Genomic DNA, 15899 nt, shown 5'->3' on the forward strand with positions numbered 1-15899 from the left:
TTTAAAAGACGAGTAGATGTGATGCTTAGAGACATGGTTTAGTGGTGGACTTGGCAGTGCTGGGTTAATGGTTGGACTTGATGATCTTAAAGGTCCTTTCCAACCAAAATGATTCCATGATTCTACAATTCTTCTCTGCCTAGGACCTGCTGCCCTTTTGGGATCATCTGGGCATTTTCATCCAACTTCTTCCTTCCTTCTGCTGCTGTCTGTTGTTGTCTTCATGGGGCCCTTTCTGGTTCAAGCCCGTGTCCTTGGTACTAATTTGCAGTTCTTCATTGGGAAATGGGGAAGATGTCGTGTCTGTTCCAGGGCGGTGTGACTGACCGTTGCTGCTTTACAGGGCCCAGACTCAGCCTGCTGCCCTTTTGTGTCCCTGCGATTATCCCTAAACTTGGAAGTCGCAGCTGACAGCTACGTTATTTTAAAGCATGACTCTCTCCTCTGCCCTTGCCATGAAATGTTGCTATTCAGGGTAGTTTAGGGGCTGGCGTAATTATATCAAACAGTAGAAGTTTGATAGTAGGAATAGCATCTGTAAATTTTTATTTCTATGATGATGGGAATGTTTGAAAGGCTTGACAGTGCCATGGTAATCATGATATACATTTAATAAAAGAGGTTGTATGTTAAGTGTTAACTGAATATTAAAATCATTTTATTAAATATGGATCTGCACGTGACTGCTAACTGTGCTTTCGATCAATTCATATAAACATGATATATCACACAATTGTATTAAATTTAAGTTAATTTAACAATTAATCTTCACTTAATTAAGACTGCAATTTTGGCAACCTCCTGTTTAGTGATTGCTGTAGACTCTTTGAAGCAGTCAAGCCAAATGCTCATGATTGATTGATTTTATTTTTACTTCTTTTTGAGAGGATATGCTTAAGGGAAGCACCTTATAAAGGTAAAAGCTGGAAAAATCATTTAAAGTGTGTGTAGCTAAAATACTGCCCTGCCCAGCTGATCTGGCTTTGAAAGTGTTGTGCTGCTTTACAAATATATAAGTATCTTTAGTTTCACTGTTTGAAAATTGTTGTTCCTGGAGACTGTGTGGCAAACAAGCCCATTCATTCTGCCTAGAGAGTAAGTGCAGAGCTACAGAGGTGAAGAAAGCTTTATTAATCCCACCTCTGATCCTTCAGCCTAATTGATTTTTGACACAGCTAATGGAAAACCACTGGCTTTTTCTCAATTGAATGTTCCTTTTTCTGAAGCGCTACAGAGAGCACTGAAGGTGCAAGCTGCTTTTTTTGTGAGGAACTAAGGCTGAAACTCTACGGGAGGAATTTAGTGAACGTTAAAGAAACAGTAAATTAAATTATGGAGAAAAGGCAATAAATCACTGTGCTTGGTACTCATTTTGAACTTCATCTCATTTAGAGACTTTTTTCCATGTTGACAGAATTAAAATATTAATTTGGTTTTCAATGAATCTCTTTCAGCTGCACTTTATGTTTCTGCCTGAGGTTTTTATAGATTTTGTCACTTTAAAAAATGTATTACTAAGGGCAGGGTCTTAATTATCTGATTTCCTTTTCCATTTAAACTTCCAGACTGAATTTCATCTAACGATCGTATCTGCCATGTATTTGATTATTGGATGTAGATCAGTCATCTGGAGATATCTATATCACCTGTTGCATACGTTGGCAAGTGATGTTCAGAAATTGGTATCTACTGCTACTCATTTTCAGTTGTCCCGTTCGGATACAGTACAGCTCAGGCAAGCAAATCCGCCCTGGACACACCACTGCACCTGCAAGGTGATTGTGGAGCTGAGCTGGGAAAAGAGAGTGGCTTGAGGCAAAATTAATTAAAGTGAAAAAAAATTAAATAGGGTAAAATATTTCCAGATCTTAAATCTCCAAAAATAAAAGCACGTGCCAAAGTCATACTACATTGTGATATTATATGGATGGTCTTAGGAAAGGAAGCAGGATTATCCTTCTCAAAGACCTTGCCCAAGCAGTCCCTCAGGTGATACGCTGTGTATATGTTTCCTGGTAAACTCTACAACCGTTACATTTCCAGCACAGTCAAAAAAGTAAAAAAGGAACCTCTTTGGTACAGTTTGCTTTGCAGAGCACGGGCAACTCTTTGGTCTTGTACAGCCATGAGTAGTCTCTTTCTCTGTGGAAACTGGACATCTCTTCAGCTGGTGCCACTTCTAGTCTTCCACATTTACTGTGATGTAAGTCGCCAAAGAAGTCAGGGTCATCTCCATGGCAGATGCGTGCAATGTCCCCACAGAGGAGATGCACCTGCAGCGTGCTACAGAAATGATTGCAAAGTGATGGTTGATTAATTTTATCTTCAAGTTCTAAGCTTGTTTATGTTATTTTAATGGCCTGCAAGGCTTTTTGTTCCAGCATATGTAGAAAATTAAATATTGACAGTTGCATGAGATGTAATAGTTGTGGGTGATCTTGTAGCTGCTGCATCTGATGTCAGAGGCAGACACAGTCTGTGGAAATGGGAAAGGGGGGAAGAGATGAGCTGCAGGACAATGAAGACATTTTTAGCTTAATAAGATACACTAGCTGTAAAGATTCCGTCACCACCAGACTGCTCTGCTTTGGAGGATCGTGTGTGGCCTGGGTGCACACCAAGGGTCTGAAATACGGACTTGGCTTCTCTGTCCCGGATACTAATTCCACGCACAATGAGAGCTTCTTAATTAGGCCTGTTCTGCAGGAGCACTTACTCTCCACTTATGTAATGAATTTTCTGTAAGTAAAAGTGTAGTACAATAATTGTGATGCGTGATGGGCGTGTTTAGATAACCCTCCTATTATTTTAGGAAGTGCAATACTTCAAAGAAAACTTATCCCAAGGTGTCCCTTAAACTTTTCTTTTGTATTACCCTCTGGATTACTCTCCTATCTCCTTCCTTTGATATGTTAATTCAGTCATTTTCTGTATCAGGGCTCATTGCTTCTGCTTTTTTCTTTTTTTTTTAAAAATGTAATTTAATTTTGTGGAGAATTAATGCTTATCAGTTTTGGTTTACTATTTGAGAATTTCTGTGACCATTTTTATTGTTTGATATTCAAGTCTTATGTACTTTACTGACTGACTTCTTTTGTGTTTACTAGTACATTATGTTACTATTTTTAAGAGTTCTTCCTTATTATTGTTTATTCTTCTAAAAATAGCAGCACTGATTTTACTTGGTTTTAGTTTGAGCTGTTTGGGTCTTATGACCCTTTAGCATAATTAAGAAAACATGTATATCAAACGCCCTGACCGGAAGATTTTGTCAGGCTCTCTTCTAGGCACACACTTGTTGACTTTGAAACTTTAACCAGGATTAGTCAAATTTACCCCCAATTCACGAAAACTTTGCTCTTGTGGCGAAACAAATGCTTGGGAATTGAAGCGTAGTCATAAATTAAGCCTCTGGCATTAGGTGCTTCTCTCTCTTGGGCCAAAGCATCACCTACCAGATTTCACCAAAGCTTGTACTGCATGTGAGATCTGACTTGTTTTTCATCAGCTATACAGCAAATGATAATGAATTAATTTACAACTCATTATTTAAGCCCTTTGAGCAATAGCTTTAAATATCTATCTACTGTTGTCTCAAAATTAGGTGTCCAGCTCTGCCACCCGCACACAGACCGGATGATGCTGATTCTGCCGGGCTGGGGTTGCCTCGTACTGAATTGTAAAAATCCAATTCTTTATCCCTTTCATACTCAGCATAAAGCTGATAAAACAGTTTTGTCGTTTGCGCTTCAAATTTAGCAGAAGTCGTATGGTTTAGCAGGAGCTTATTTATATTTACTGTAGAGTTCAGCCAGCTCTTCCAGGTTTTTTTTTCCCCTCACGGTACTGCAGAAACATGCTGGCAGTACAGCTGAAAATATCACTGCTCGATGCCTTCCCAGCAGACAGTGATGCCCTTATAATTCCGATGGTGCTGATGCACTAATATAGCAGAGCTTCAGCGACCAAAGAAGAGGGGAGGAGGGAAAGCCCAGATTTAGAAGTTCATTGACATGTGGCCCTTCATGCCACTGCAATGATCTCGGTGAGAGGCTGCTATTAGGAGACTCGGAGGGTTTGTGTAGTCACAGTGGTGACTGAGGTGTAGCATAAAGGTAGCGGTTTTAGATCAGCTTTAGCGGATACCAGTACCAGTCTGTCCGTCAGCATGGAGTCACCTCCCTTGGTTCTCTGCGGCTTGCTTTCACGGTATTGCCGGGGTTTGCCTTCCTTTCTATAATACTGATGTATTTAACAATATTTTTGAGCTTGTTAAAAGTGTGCTGTGTCTTTGCCTCTGGGCACTTGAATAGCAATTAACAGTATCAGTGTGTAATGACGTACTCTATATAGGTTGAAAGAGAAAGTCCTTCTTTTCCTCTTATGTGTCTAATGAACATCAAATGAAATTCAAACCTCTTGGGTTACTGTGTTTTTTTCCCATCTTTGTGCTTTATATTGGTGTGAGTGAATCTGTGTGTCTGGGGATTATCACTCATGCTGATGGAATTTGGTATCTGTGGTCCATCAGTGCTGAAATTCTCAGCTGAGTATCTCTTTGTACGGCTGGCTCCCCGTCAGAAGCCAGAATTGGACAAGTCCTGAACTTTGGGGATGCCTTGACCTTGCTGAGCCACATCTTTTTGGGCTGGAGCTAGATCCAAGAGCCAGCTGTACTCAAAGGCATGGGAAGTTTGCATCTGGAGATAGATTTCAAGTCTTATCTCTGCTTGATCTTCCCCAACTCCTCCGTGAGCTCCCTGTACTACTGTGCGGTTGCTCTGACAGGCAAGACAGAGATTTTGTAATTAGGAGCCTTCCATCATATGGTGTCCCTGCTGCGTTTCATCGCCAGCTGTCTTCCCGGGGCTGAGGAAGCTTTGCTTTTACCATGCTTCACACAGCATTAAACTGTGTAGAAAAGGCTAAATATTGTAGGCCAGATGCTGCTTTCCCTTTGCCTTTTATCAGCCTAGAGAGTAATTTCACTCCTGGGATGGCACTTTGCTCATGTTAACTGGTGCGTGACTGCAAGAGGCTCCTGTTCCTCCTCAGTCCTCCTGGTCCTCTGGCACAGAGAGGACTGTTTGCAGAGGATTATTTTCGTAGTGGGCTGATTGTGTGGGACCACCTTTCCTTTTCCATTTTGGGGTGTTTTGGTGGGTTTCATTCCAGCTGCAGCACAAAGGCAGGCAGAACATATGTTTTTCTTTTTTTTTTTTTTTTTTTTAAGGAATCCTTAAAATGGGAACGACAATGAGATCTTTTATCACCAACACGTACTTTGACTAGAGCTAACCTCTCTAGGTATTTATCTAATAAAACTAAAGTTTTCTGCAGTATCCACAACACCAAGAGGCATTCTTTGAAGATGAACTCCTCCTGCCCACTTTCCTTCTCCATTTCTATTTGGAGATGCTCCTTACCCGCTTTTATCCCGCGAGGGAGGAATTTTCTGAGCCTGAAATGAAGTAGCAGCCCCTGAGGCGACTTTAATACAGAAAGGTTACAACTCAGACAATAATTTGGGTCAATTTAAATCACATGTGGGTGTGGATTTAAATAAATAGATTTAACCTTTAGCTTACTGTTAGAACTCAAAATAGATATGGGGTTGGGCACATTGGAAGAAATGTGTACCATTGCTGCCAGCATTACTTTGAAGAAATAGATCACTCTTCGTGGCTGTCAAGCCAGAACCTTTGCCAGTAAGAGGAAATAAGATTTTTTTTCTTTTTTTTAACCAGCAACAAAGTCTAAAAGAAGCTCTTACCTTTTTTTGATGGCTTTGTGTTCACAAGCCTGTACTTTGCAATTTGCTTCTATCAGCTGGACTTTTAATAATATTCATAGATCATTGAGGTTATGTAATTGCCCAGTTACACCCGTATGTAGACTCTCCCTAACCAGTTATATCCTAAAGGCAAGAATTACAGCATGTGTTGATCATTACTGAATGTTACTACCTTGTTTCAGCCAGGAACTCTGTGAACTGTTTTTTTTTCCTCCCATTATTTGTGGCTCAAGAACTAGAGGAGAGCTCAGGTAATTATTTGCTTAGTTTACAGGCCAAAAAGTGGTGATTGTGCCCTAGCTTAGTAGAGTCATCGCTAGTCTGGGCAGCTGCTGCTTCCCAGAAAGTAGATGTGGAGTAGGTATGAGCTCCTGTAGCTTGCTTCTACAGGAGGAGAGGAGAATTACCAGCAGCACTCTTACTCTAGCATACAAACATATATCTGAAGAAGAAATATGAACTTCATCATTATTTTAAGCTCGTAACAATACAAAGATCTCATCCAAAGTCTTGTAATGAGAAGTAGCTATGTGGCAGCTACTCAAAATCATCGACAAAGAGTTGATTTAAAGTAAAAATTTGCAGTTAGTTGATAGAAGGGGAAGAGATAGTTGTTCCTTTTCTGAGAGGAGTGAAAAATGTGTTTAAAAATCAAATAAAACAGGAGAACCACAAAACAGATGTAATGGAAACATTTTGTTAACGTTTCGAAGTGTAGCTGAACCCAAGCCTGGAGATTCCTGGTCGAGCTGTGTTTCCCCTGCCCTGCAGCTCCAGGCCCCAGTCGCCCAGTTGATGGACAGCTCAAGCAGAGATCAGAAGCCCTGGGAGTCCATGTCCAGAGGCTGCCTGGAGATTACAGCTCTTTGGTTGCCATACCAGGGCTGCTGAACTGCTGGGCTCTGCCTCTGTGGCAGTGAGCAGGAGAGATGTGAGGACTGCAGCACAAGATGGGTTTTCAGGCTCACTGCTTTGGAGGAGGGAAGTTGTGACCTGCACGCCCCAAAAAGCCTCTAATTCCTGGGGCTTCTTGTCTTAACTGCCAGGCTGCTTGGTGAGAGCACTCAAAGCTCTGGAAAACAGCCTGATGAGTAGCTTTTGCTAACAGTGGACTTCTTGAGGAAAGAAAGCCTGGTGTTGGGTGTCAAAGGCTTGAGGAAATGTGGTTTCTGGTTTATCTTCTCCATGTACCAGATGCTGCTCAGAGCCTGAAGGTCTGACTGTGAGGAAGGAAGCTGGAGCTGTGTTTTCTTTGCAAAGACCGGTAGTATTGAACAGCAGCGTATGTCACCCACCCCTAGTAACGATGAAGCTCAGCAGCACGGGAATTGCCTAGATAAATAAGATGCTGATAAAGAACTACCGACTTAAGATCTTGTAAAGGCAGTGAGATTTCTCGGAGGAGTACAAAGCTATTTTCAGCTGCTGATTTGTTCCTGTAGCATAAATGTAGGCATGATAAAATATACAGATAATGTTTCATGGTAACCATTCTCTGATAGGTAATAATGGAAAGAAAAATAGAGTCATAAGTTTGGCGTAGGCTACAGTTTTAGTACCATTTCCTTCTGCAGGTTGTTACTACTGGCTATACCTGCTGAGTAGCAGATATGTAGTTACAAAGCGTGCAAATCATTTTCACCTCTTGTACTTGCATAGATGGTTACCACATAGCAAACGGGTCGCAGCCTTGTGTTCTGTAAAAGGTACCCCGGTCTTGACCCTACATGACTGCATCATACCTTGACAGTATAAAGCTCTGTGGGAAGATGTTTTGGCATACATTTTCATAATGAAATACCTTAATTTTGCTTATGCAAAACAGATTGGAAGTGATTCACTAATGTGTGAGCAAATCTTGCAAGGAACCTCTTACAAGAGCAGCACATTGGTCATGAGCTTGTGATTTCATATTTTGTGGGTGTGGGAGGAGCTGTGGAGTTGCCAAGGCTGGGGGACAAACTGCAACAAGGTGCCACCAAGGACAAAAGCTCAAGAGCTGAAGTCCAAAGGGTTGGACCTCATTTCACAGCAGTGAGACCATTCAGCATACAATGGTAAGGACTGAAAAGGGAGGTGCTTGAGAGAGGTAGAGAAATTCTTCCTTTTCAGGTCATCTGCCAACTCTGGTGTATCAAGATGAGGAAGAAAATAGCCCAGGTGGTTTAGTTGTTCTATAACTGTTTGCAAGGATTTCTCAAACCCTTCCCTGAAGCATCTGCTTTTGCTGCTGTCTGATTCAGGTTTCTGGTCTAAACAGAGCACTGGTCTGATCTCCTGTGGCAGGATTCTAAATTCTAAATATCATAAAGCGTAATCCATAAGGATACAGTGATATCCCCTGCAAGGTGTTTATCTTCCGTGCCCTGGGCATTTTTGTGACTGTACATTCATCCCTTGGAGACTTCTACACTGCTTATCAGTGGAGTATTCAAGGATGTATACAACTAACAAATGCCAGCCGCAGTGAGCACTGAAGGCTGGTTGGTGTGTTATCTTCATCTGTCATTCTTGTATTAAAAGTGGTTGTGGTCAGTGTACTCTTTCCTTGGTAACAGCAGTATTAAACACGTCCCTACATCTATGCGCGTGCATACCTGTGTGTACGAGCAGGGAGCAGTCCGCCGTCTGTGTGTATATACGTGAACTTGTATGTGTGCCTGTGTATGGACAGATGGAGGGCAGCTTGTCTGGCACATAACATGGGCAGGTGTGAATTTTCAGTTCTCTGCAGAGAATATAAATGCATGTGTCTGTGTAGCTGTAATGAGTTAGCACAAATACCAGAAAGATGAATATTGCAGCACGCGCTTGGGAGGAGGGGTGCACCCTGCAGCTTCAAAGGCTGTCCTGGCCAAACTGCGTGCTGGGCAGAAATCAGCGGCCAGCTTTGCCCTCCGACACTGCACACTCGGGTTGGAATGGGAAGGGTGCGTCTGCGGGGGGGGAGATGTTGGTTATTCGTGTAACAATTTGTATTAAGTAGGCACTTTCTTGTTCGTTCCTTTTGATCTTTTTAGACACCTTAATTATGGATACAGTCTTAACAAGGATGATAAAGGGCCTCAGGGGTTATAAACTAGGAGAAGAGGTTAAGAAAATTATGTTTATATTCATTAGAATAGAAGAGATTAAGAGGGGTCGTGACCAAGGTGTGCAAAATCCAAAGGGTATTGAAGAAAAAAATGATGCCACCAGAATATTCAAGAGAGAAACTGCGAAGACAGGGTAGGTGGAGGGCAGGTGGCATTTTGATTGGGATTGGTTGTGGGACATTTTCACAAGGGTATTGCTCTCACTGAGGAAAATAACTTATGCTGATCAGTGGGCTATAGGATGACAGCTTAGGACACAGATATGTTGATGGCCAGAAGTATAGGGTATGTCACGTAGCTTCTTTTTGAGTTGTCTGAGTAGGCTGGGTTTGGGCAAAGGGTAATGAATTAAAAAAGGGAGTGAGCTTTTTCTCTTGTTTGGAACATAAGCTGGGATGCAAAATGTTGGAGTGGGGGGAACCCCACACTTTCATATTTAAGATACTTTGTACAAACTTGTTAATTAAAGCAGTACTGTTGAGCTGAGGTATTTGGGGGCTCTGCTGCACAAAGACTAGATAATGTTTGGGGAGTAGCACAGCAAAGACATGAAATCGCTGATTAGTTCTTTCCCCTGTGTGCCCCCATTTCCCCACTGCCAGGGCAGTGCCAGCCTCTCTCTGTGAGGTCTTCCAGATGAGGGTCCCATCTCTGCGTCTTTCATCTGTAACCCTTTATAGGGATGAATTCAAGATTCTCAATGCCTGTTGGGTACCGTGTTTTGCACAATGTGTATGGCTACCTCAAGTGTAGGGCAGGCATAGACTGGCGCTTGAAATCCAAGGATGATCTAGAAGATGCTTAGTCCTGCCAGTTTATGACCCATTTCATTAATACCTTGCTTGAAGAATAAAAAAATGGGGCACATTCAAACCTCTTACCCAGTCATACTGCACTAATGCAGGTATATATTTTTTTCATGTCTGCATACAGTTTGCTTCTCAAATTTCTTTTATTAATTGGTCTCTATGTGTTTCTCCAGAACTCCATTTGAGATTTAAAGCCAAAGCTTTGCTAATCAATGCAACTTAAAGCATTTCAATCAGTTCAGCTGAACGTGAAATAAATTGCTTGTTCATGGGTCTGTTAAGTGACAACAGTCCAAGAAGAGAAATTAGTTATTTTTGGACTATTTTTGTTGAATTTGAAAATCTTTCGTGAAGGAGATTGCAGTGATGATTAGAGAAAATACATTTAACTAATACTAAGGAAACTGGGAAGCTCCTACCAAACTCATATTGGTTCTTGAGGTTCAGCCTAAAGTTAGCTATAAAGCTGATGTAGCTGAAGAGTTTGGTCTTCAGCAATGTGTAGGGGTAGGTTGTTGGCTGTGTGTAGAGGACATGGGGGCTGTGGGTCTAGGAGACCTCCATCCTGTCCTTTGATAATTCACATACTGAATAATTGCCTGGAAATGTGGATATTTGCTGTGTCCCTTCTAACCACTGCATATGGAGAGGAGGGGTAAGGAGTGAAAAGTTGAGGCTTTTTGTTCAGCCCTTCCTCCTGTGCTATTCAATCCAGCTGTGCATCACTTGGTGGGAAGACAGATGTTGGCATAGTAGGGTACATCTCGTGTGCTGGAGCAGTGCACATGGGAGGTATATTGTGGCTTCCAGAGCTCCTCTGCATCCAAAGTTTGTAGCCAAACCCCTTCTGAAGTCAGTACATCTAAACCTAGTGTCAGTCTTACTGAAAAAATGTCATAAGGAACTAGCGTGGCTGCGCCAGCAGCTTTTCACTGATGTGCAGTGGTACAAACCTGGTGAGCAAAGGATGTGTGGCTAAGAACACCACTAGCTGTGTGGCCACATAGGGTAAAATCAGAAGGACCGAGAGGCAAAGTCAGTTACAGCTACAAAGGGTTGTGAAATGACTTACAAAAGAACTGGAAGTAAAAGGAAGGCAAAAGTCCATCAGTACGAAAGGGAAGCAAATAAATGGACTAGATAGAAAAGACAGAAATACCAAATGCCATTATTTTGCACTGCTCTTCTCAGAAAGGTTAATAATTGTGTCAGATCTATAACAGTGTTCCCTGTAACAAGGGGTTACGAGCAAAGGCAAGAACAAGATAAGGAGTGTTTAGGTAAGTGTGACATATTTAGGTCAGCATGGCCTTTGGAAATGTACCCACCGAATTATTTACAATGACTCTCAGAAGCTTACGGAGGACAGGGCAATTGTCACAAGTCCAGAGGAAGGCAAACATAGTACCTGTCATCACAGAGGACAGTGCAAGGGAAACAGGGGTTTGTAAATACCCAGAAAGATACAGAGCAAATTATTGAACTTTGCTCTGATATTCCTGTGAGCAGCAAATAATATCTAACATGCTTTATTAAGCCCAAACTAATCTCATTTTCTTCTCTGATTGGGTGACTAATCCAAAAGAGAGGAAAGCAGAAGCACTTTGTCTTTTGCCCAGGAGTCTGATGCACTGTGTTTGCATATCTGAGAGAAAGCTCAGCTCAAACTTGCAGCTTTCAAGCTTTTTGATTAGTGGATTGGTAGAAGCTGTTAGCAGAGGTGCACATTCCCAGGTAGCAAGGAATTCACTCACCAATAACTGCTAAAGGCTGCATGCCTGACTTTAACAAAATCTTTAAGAGCAGTGTATTAATATCTAACTCGAATGTCCTTGGACATTTTGGCCACGAGGTGTGAGAAGGATCTGCCTTAATAATTTTCATTAGTTGCTTGGATGACAGACCAGAAAGTACGTGTATCAAATGTGGATGAGCCCAAATCATTAAAAAAGTAAAACCAATTGCACACCTATAAAATAAAGAATTGCTGTATAGGGACCATTGCTTCAGGAGAGCTCAGGGGATGTTACTGTGGACCCCTAACCAGTTGCTGTGACGTGGGGCTCACGAAGGATGTAGGCAACCCTAGAGGGAAGCAACAAAACCAGCACTACTACTGCTGGTATTAGTCTGTGATCCAGTATACTCAGAAAATGCTGCAACTTTACTGCAGAAGGGAGGTAACCTGGAGGGTTACCTTTGGGGGGAACAGTCTTGGCACATTCAGGACTGTTTCAGAGCAGCTGCTTGAAACAGAGTTATAACCTCTTGTTACCAGACTCAAAGGTGTCCGAACAGGTAGAGAGTTGCCTTAATAACGGAACCAAAATTTCAAAATCTGTATGCACGAATGCATGATGTCGAGGGATTTATGCGCTCATAAATCCAGTTACAGTCCTGAGTTAGGAAAACACTGAAGCATCTGCTTAACTTTTTCTCTGACAGGTTTTAAGGAGGTGCTAAAAGCTCTCCCCTGAACGAATTGCTTTTCTGAACTGAGACCAAATCAAACATATGCTTGTTTTAGAAAAAAGATACATGCAGTAGCATAAATTCTCTGAAGGGGGAGCAGAATATGCATTAAGATTTTTAAATGTCTGTTCTTATAAATACTTTCTCTTAATGGAGATTGCTGTGTACAGCAACATACTCTTCTTTGCTCTCTCTCCACCATCCCTTTCCCCAGCGTATTTTCTATGAAAGAGTTTTGCCTTGGGCAATAGCCTGTATTGCAGTGGCGTATCACATGCAGAAAGCTTATCTAACATCATACAAAAATGTAATAGGTGGGCAGAAGATGGCAATCTAGAGGTAAGCCTTTAAAAAGTTGTCTTAAAGATAATTCTTTTTAAACATTCCTCGGGCTTTTGCATGAAGATTGCAGAGTAGGCATTCCATCATCTTATGTGTGAGCACTGGATTTATGCTCTGTAATAAATGTATCCATAGGGTGCTGCGTTGTTGTAATGATAGTGAATGATACTAAAATTAGGAGAATTAATGACGACACAGCTGGAATAATTTAGCACTGTGATAACTAAACTCCAACCTAATATTCAATGTATTCACAGAACTATTTACAAAGCACACTGAATGCGAGAGTCTGAGGGGAATCTTCTATAGAAAACAAAGTGAAACCCTAATCATAAACAAATGCCATAGCATATCATTAAGAGGATTAAGTGGCTTGAAATTGATGTCTAAGGCATTTTGGTTGATTGTTGCTAAAAATACCACATGCTTGACAATTATCTTCTGTTTGCCATCCTCTCTTCTGCTAGTTGTCTGTCATGCAGTATTACCCTTGTTTACCAGCACTGCCTTGTACCGGGTTTTATCTGCAAGGTTTGCTGCTTTGTGCCAGACCTGATCTGGATTTTCCACTCTGATGTGCTGGCTCGGGTCAGTGCCAAACCCTTAATACCTTAATAATAGTGAGGGAGAGGCCAGGTTCAGGAAACGCTGGGCTGAAACCAAAGCAGCACAGACTTCTGGAGTTTGTTAAAATTAGTTTCTTCTATAGTGTTGGGGCTGGGTTTTTTTTTAAACAAAAGGCTTGATTTTTTAGTTTGAAATAACTTTTTTATAAGACATATATCTTACGTTATAGTTAATAAAGTTTTTAAAAAAATTTGACATTTCAATGAAGCATTACACAAATGATTTTTGTATTGACTTTAACTCATAATGGCTTTCTGAATAATTAATATTTCTGAGACTTTGATTTTTGGTCTCATTATATATATATTTTTTTAAGTAACAAATTTTTACAGGTAGAAAAATTTCCTCCTTTGCCCTGCTTAGTCATTCCCTGCTATTATCTCATTGGGCTGTGCTTCGTTGGGAGGAAGAAGCTGCAGATGTAGTTTAGAAAAGTTAAACATTTCCGAGGCAAAGCTTTAGAAGTGGTGTCATTGTATCTCAGTGAATGTCACCACACAGATCGCTTTCCAGTCTCTTCAGGCTCTCAGTAAAAGCCCATGGAGAAGTGGGTTGCACCAAACTCCTAGATATATGATAATGCAAAGCAAGACATATAGTTGCTTCCATGACTGTTTCATATGTGTAAGTTTGATGTAGCCACAAGCACAACAGGCAGCAGGACAAACTCTGCAATACTGATTTAAATCCAAAAATTAATGAGGATTCTTTCCAGTGGTGACAGCAGCCTTTTGATCAGGTCTTACTAGAAACTTACTTACAATTTCTTCTGGTTCTTGCCAGTTCGGTGTATTGTACCTATACAGTGCTGTGTGATACTGAGCCACACTTCTTTTGTATTTAGAAGACATTGACACTGAGAGAGATGAGCGTGTGTGCTCTGTTGGCGTAAGTATCAGTGTCCTCCCTAATTTTAGAAAAGGCAAATGCTGGATGAACTTGTGATCCTGGCTTAGGTCTGGTTTATTGTGATGGGAGCTGATGCATAGAATCATAGAATCGTTTTGGTTGGAAAAGACCTTTAAGATCATCAAGTCCAACCGTTAACCCAGCACTGCCAAGTCCGCAAATAAACCATGTCTGTAAGCACCACATCTATATGTCTTTTAAATACTTCCAGGGTTGGTGACTCCACCACTTCCCTGGGCAGCTTGTTCCAATGACATGGACATGCATGGACAAAGAAACCACAGATTTTCAGTTAGAAGTTTGGGTGGTTTTTTTTTTTCCTTTATGAGTTTTATCATCAAAAAATCAACTGTATGTCGTGAATCCAGCCTCTTAGGCAGTGTGAGTTATTGATAGTTTAAGCCAGATGATTTTTCCTGGAGACAGAGGTTCACATGTTCCACGTCACTGGCTCTGCCACTGGGCTTCAGACAGCAGCAGAGGAGTTGCAGGAAAAAATTGAGGGCAGCAGAGTTTTAAACTGTGATTCTCATGTAAGATGAGATGCCAAATTCGCTGACCTAACGCCTCTTTCTTGGGCCCTTCTGTCCTTCCTTTTTAATACAATTACACCACGGTTGGAAGTTTGACTGTGATTTAGACCTAATCATCCTGTTTTGAGGACACTGGCATAAATAAATATTGAACATAGGATTTGCTGTCTCTGTGAGCGTGGTCTCAGAGTTGGCTCTTTTATTCAGTTTATGTTGCCCACTCTGCAGGCCAGTTATTAGTAGGCCTCGGTCAAAGAGGACTTTCGCAGAAGCACAAGCAAAAATGAAGATCACAGCAGTCCGTTCTGCCTCACGCTGATGGCCGTGCCGCTGCAGCTCTTTAGTAATCCAGTCACCCTCTGGGAAAGTCACATATTTAAGGAACATGAGCAGGAAGAGAAGGTATCTGTTTTGTGCTGGACTTGAAAGACATTGCCAAATGGAATTAGAATTTCCATCTAGGCAGCAATCAAAATTAGCCTTTCATCATACATTAAGGTAACACTCAAATTGTTCTGTAAGCGTTAGTAACTTAATTGTAGTATTTTGAGGATGCATGCATAAATACATATTGAATATATTAGTTATCTTGCATATGGAAATGAAGCTAAAATATTAGCGAGGTTGGAGACTCCTCACTAGTAGGTGGTGTTTCTCAACAGCCCTGCTGTTCTGGCAGCAAGCTGGATTATTTTGAGCTACCGTGCTTCTCTTTTTTGGTTGATTTAACCCAATGTAGTCCTACGCTCAGTGAGCATTTAAATGACCAGGCGAGGTGCAATTATTGCAAATTATTACAGACCAATGAAAGTCCATCACACTGCATAAAGGATTTTGGGTACGGAACAGTAAAGGAACTTGCTCTGAGTCAGAACTGGCATCTTTATCAAGGAAAAAAAAAATCTTTTGAAAATGGTATGTGTAACAGACTATAAATGAAAGAAATGTACTTGTATATCAGAGCAATCCATTAAACACACAAAACCTGCTGAGAGATACAGCAGTATCATTCCTGTATAAATCAGTTCATAAACTCATTTTTAATTTTTTGGCAGACTTATGAAGCCAATTAGCTTAGTAATAAATATTCAGCTTTAATGGGCAAGTAAATAATTAATGTTATTGCCTTTGTAAATTTAGCTTTTCAGTTATAAATTAACATAATTGAGAGAGTAATGTTTCAGTACGCATTTTACCAGCCAAATCTAAATCAAGCAATTAAACTGTAGGTTTTCCACATCAAATGAGTTGAGTTTATAATGACACAAACTGTAGGCATAAATTTGTTTTTCATGGTCACGTTCATTACAAAAACATA

The 15899-nt window shown here is 41.0% G+C and overlaps 1 protein-coding gene across 5 annotated transcripts in view; it reads left to right on the plus strand.

The window, feature by feature from the left end:
- Positions 1 to 15899, plus strand: part of SGCD (sarcoglycan delta) — a 340677-nt gene that overhangs the window by 105010 nt on the left and 219768 nt on the right. Inside the window, exon 1 of one of the 5 annotated variants that reach the window (XM_068409438.1) lies at positions 4142 to 4209. The exons of the other annotated variants lie outside the window; for them this stretch is intronic. The gene's annotated coding sequence lies outside the window, so the exon portion shown is untranslated. Of the gene's footprint in view, positions 1 to 4141; positions 4210 to 15899 lie in introns of those variants that run through there. 5 annotated transcript variants of the gene reach the window in all.

This window comes from Nyctibius grandis, chromosome 10 (genome assembly GCF_013368605.1).
Source record: "Nyctibius grandis isolate bNycGra1 chromosome 10, bNycGra1.pri, whole genome shotgun sequence".
Lineage (NCBI taxonomy): Eukaryota > Metazoa > Chordata > Aves > Nyctibiiformes > Nyctibiidae > Nyctibius > Nyctibius grandis.